Genomic DNA, 4,784 nt, shown 5'->3' with positions numbered 1-4,784 from the left:
AAATTTATTTGGAGATGGTTCAAGTGACATTGACTGTAAGGAAATTTTACTATCAGGAAAGGCCAAAGAGGTGGCCGACACTTTAAAGGTAAGAGGATAATTATAGGCGCTTGTGCCAAAAGAATACAATGATGATGGTTAAAACTGTGAAGGTTGTATTATGGTTTGGAAGATTGACATTCCTTCTGATGACTGTGCAATACCCAACCGTAATAGTAGTTCGGTAAAGGTTTAATTCGTGTAATCGCCAGGAGCGGGCTATCTATCTCAGAAGATACTATCTTGAGATAAGCCAGGACCATAGTTCAAAAAGGACTAAACAAACCTTTGAGTTAAGTCTTCTATTGAAGGCATATGATTAAGAATGGTATTAACCTGCTATCGTTGCTTTGAGCGAAACTCTTCTGCAAATTTTATCTGCTTCATGTCATGAAAGTACGTCAGAGTTTGGAGTGTTCTTCATGAATTGTGATTGGTGGTTATGTTAACTCCTTAGGAGAATTAGATACGAGATGTATGGACTCCGTATGGTTAGTTATTAAGACTTCATGGAAAATGAATGACTACAGTAGGTCAGTGGTGGACCATAGTAAGGCAGTAATGATTCTGCGATTAATGAGCTGATTACAACCGTGAGAGTTGTATTGGAATGGGTGTTGAGATTGAGTACCACTAATCGGGTAGTGGTAGTGTATAAGTTATCATTGATAGACTAATTAAGTAGAGTATCTACCTAGTGAATAATTATTCTTTCTTATCAATAGAGAGTCGTATTATTATACGGGGAAGGTTGCGGTGCAAGCATAGAATTCAAGTAACGATGATGTCTAGAATGAGATCCCAGATTCGATTTTCGATGTCGAGGGAGTTTCAAAGGTGATTATGTATAAGCTCAAGGAAGAGTGTGGGTCCATAGAATGATGGACGGGATAGCGAAAATATTTAGGCATGGGAAATGCGAGGCTATAATGCTTGATGCTGATATAAATACGTATATGTTTTGTTCTCCTATGACAAACCTCTATAGTTCAGAGGTAGGTTCCAAGCCAGATATTTTGTGGCAGTATATTTTTTTCATATATACAATTCTCTTCAGTTCGTTCTTTTCTCTTCTTTTCATTTCATGTAAGCTGAGAAGAACAACCCTTCCAGAAAGGGGAGGTATTGCCGAATGACTATCTATCTGTGTGATAGAAGCCTAGTAGGATACCAGCTATTGTTTAATTGCTTGTCAAGTACTAAAGGCTGGCCACCTTCTGTACTAACTATGCGATATAACAAGTGTTCATGATCTTAGTGATCTCTCAACAAATTCCTTTACTTCTATTTGATTGATCAAATTTTGGAAAATAGAAGCAACTGAAAAAGGAGTAATAAAGTGGTGGTAGTATGCGGAATGGGAACACATTCGTGATACTAAGGTTGACGTGGTTATTAAAAGGTTATAGAACGCTAACGAGCAAAAGTATAACCAGTATAATATTAGGAACGGAAGGTAGTAGCGATTACGAACTGGAAAAGAATGGGTTTTGAGAAGCAGAAGCTCTAATGTTAAAAGCAATAATGAGAGTCTGTGCAATAGACTTGAAAGAATTTGGAATGATCACTTAATTCGGATTGAGTTATCTTACGACAATAGATCATATGTCATTATCGAGATGTCGCCTTATGAGATCATTGAGGGAAGACAATGTCGATCTCCCTTATGTTAGGATGAAGTTGTAGAGCGCAAGATGCTCGGACCCGCAGTAGTCCAAAGGACCAAGAATATGATAGATCTAATCAGAGGACGGCTGGTAGTAGCCCAAGATGGTCATGATAAGTATGTTGATTTGACACGAAAGGATAAAGAGTATGAAATAGGGGACCTAGTAATGTTATAGGTATCCCTTGGAAAGGATTGATGAGGTTCGGAAAGAAAGGAAAGCTAAGTCTACAATTTGTTGGACCCTTGGATATATTAAGACGTTTGGGAAGTTAGCATATGAGCTAGCCCTACCCCCGAACCTGTAGCAAGTTCATAACGTGTTCCACGTATCAATGTTATGGAAGTGTAATTCGGATGCCAGACAAATAGGGGCATATGAGCGCATAGACATGCAACCAGACGTAACCTATATGGAGCAACCAGGAAGGGTATAGAGTAAAAAGGAACGAGTGCTTAGGAGAAGGGTTATCAAACTAGTAAGAGTTTGATGGTAGAACCACAATGTAGGAAAATTTACTCGAGAGTTAGAAAGTGCAATGCTAAGAGAGTATCCCTATTCACTTTCTATCTGATTCCGGGACGGAATCCTTTTAAGGAGGGGAGACTGTAATAACCCCAATTTTTGGGAAATTTTTGAAACCCTTATGAATAGTGTTTTTGCTGAATGAGAAAACTTTTCATGCCACACTATGTAGGGGTTCTGATATGGATATTCTGAGATTTTATTAGTACTTTATATGGGATATAAGTGTATGTAAAGATCGTCAGAATCCAAATCCGAACACTTTGATTTTTCTCGGAAATTCACAAGATACGGAGAGAATTGAGTATAAGGTAACAGGATAAAAAGGATTTAAATTAAAGGATTATAGGAGAGGATCATAAAAGGAATATAATATATTGAGAAAGGTTAAGGGAACCTAAGTAATAAGATCCCGGGTATGATCCCTCAAACGATAAACGAGAACGAAAGATAAGCGAACCGTAAAACAAATAAGTGATCAAGAGACAAGCTTGTATAAGAAGCCAGGGATTGTGACATCATCAAACCACAAGGTGTGGACAAGTGGGAGCATTATGACATGTGCAAGGTGACATAAGCATGACATGGGAAGGAACGAGGTGTGGTGGCTTTGTAACCACACAAATTCAAGGGCAAGAAGGTAATTGACTAAAGCAAGCACAAAAACCAAGCAACCAAGCCAAGCAAATCATTTTTCATCAAAATCAAAAAGAAACCAAGGCATTGTTCTTCATGCTCTCGGCCAAAACAGAATCAGAATACTAAAACTGCTGTATCTCCTTCATTTCTCACTCAAATATTGTGTTCTATAGCTCATTAGAAAGGTATTGAGATGGCCTACAACTCTTGTTCACAAGTCTCGTCCAAATAATCATGGTAAGACCCTCATTTTTACAGTTCTTTAAATCGGACTTTTAGAAACTTCAAAGCCTAACTTTGTGTTCTTGATTTCTTTGGAAAGATCAAGCTTGTAGGAGGCTCCCTAAGGCTTCCTAGCAACTTAACACCTCTCAAGGAAGGTATAAACTTCAAACCCTAGCCTTTACTTTATTTGTTAGTAAGTTTAATGGTTGGTGTTGTGAAATGAGAAGCATGGATTGTGATTATTAGTAGTTTGGTTTGATTTGGAAGTGTTTTGGTAATTGAAGCTTGATTATAGTTCATAGGTCTTGATTGTGGTTGTTTGAGTTGAAAACCTTGGAGATTATGGACTGATGTGGTATGGTTTAGGTGAAGTTTTGTTGTATTGATGGTTATGAGTTGGTTGGTGGTTAATTGGAGTAGTTTAAACATTGGTAATCGCGTAAACATAGCCGTCGTAACGTCCGATTTTCTTTGGACTGTTTTTGTGCATAACATTAGGACCCGAGAACCCCCTGCTAGATTATGACCACTGCCATGATTAGATAGCTCATGTTACGAGCTTCGTTTTGATATGTAGTTCGTTCGATTCCGATGCACGGTTTAGGAGAAATGACCGTTTCAAGTAACGGCGTTTCGCGAACGAAACTTTTCCCCTCGCCTTACTTTGAAACATAGGTTAAAGACCAAAAAGGGTTAATTAATGCATGAAACATTTATGGTAAGTGTGTTAGGCAGTTGGTAAGACACTCGCGAAGGAATCGCCTTAAAACTCGTAAAGGTTAAATTATTAAAAATGGTGGAGCCGAGGGTACTCGAGTGACTTAAGAGAATCAGTAAGCGCAAAATAAGCGTTAGAGTCTAAGTTAGTTAAAGTATAGATTTACAAGTGACTTTGGTTTAATTCCAACTTACTTGTTGTTTATAGGTTACCAGACTCGTCCCGAGCCATTCGTAACCCCAGTCGCTCAGGCAAGTATTCTATCCGTTATACTGTTGTTGTGATGTATATATGTATATGCATTATCTTGCGATAGATGCATGATGTTTATATTAGCAAATGTTGCGATATATTGTAGCATGTGATATGGTATATATGCATGCCTGTTTCATATTCTTGAAATATATATCTGTTGGTTCAAATGCTTATTCGTTGCATAATACCTATGCTAGAGATAAGCGGTATTTGTGTATACCCTTAGTATAGGGACCCAAAGGTGAAAATATTTTCTAAAACCGGGAGTCGAGGATCCCGAGTAGATTTTGTATATATATGGATATGGATATATATATATATATTTATTTATATATGGTTATAGTTTTCCAAACTATTAATCGAATAAGGTTTATTCGATAACTTTAAACTTTATTTATTATTGAATATTATTTCGAATATCATTCGAGGGCTTATGACTCTTTTATATTATTTATTGAATATTATTTGAATATTCATTCGAGGACTTATGACTCCTTTTATTTATTTATTGAATATTATTTGAATATTCATTTGAGGATGTATGACTCCTTTATTTTATTTAATGAATATTATTTATAATATTCATTCGAGATATTATGACTCAGCGTATTTTATTTATTGAATATTATCTGAATATTCGTTTGAGGATCTATGACTCCGATTATTTGCTGAGGTATATTCTTTATTTTATTAAAGAATAAGGTGTAAATAATCAA

General features: G+C 36.5%; 1 long non-coding RNA gene across 1 annotated transcript; it reads left to right on the top strand.

Moving 5' to 3' along the window:
- The first annotated feature begins 2,944 nt into the window (after positions 1 to 2,944).
- Positions 2,945 to 4,064, top strand: LOC141706105 (uncharacterized). The gene is made up of 3 exons (XR_012568634.1): positions 2,945 to 3,107; positions 3,193 to 3,250; positions 4,021 to 4,064. It is a non-coding gene; the product is annotated as an uncharacterized LOC141706105 (long non-coding RNA).
- The last annotated feature ends 720 nt before the right edge of the window (positions 4,065 to 4,784 follow it).

The sequence above is a fragment of the Apium graveolens genome, chromosome 2, assembly GCF_009905375.1.
Source record: "Apium graveolens cultivar Ventura chromosome 2, ASM990537v1, whole genome shotgun sequence".
Taxonomy (NCBI): Eukaryota; Viridiplantae; Streptophyta; class Magnoliopsida; order Apiales; family Apiaceae; genus Apium; species Apium graveolens.
Note: the sequence above shows the minus strand (reverse complement) of the source record. Positions and strands in the feature narration are given on the sequence as shown.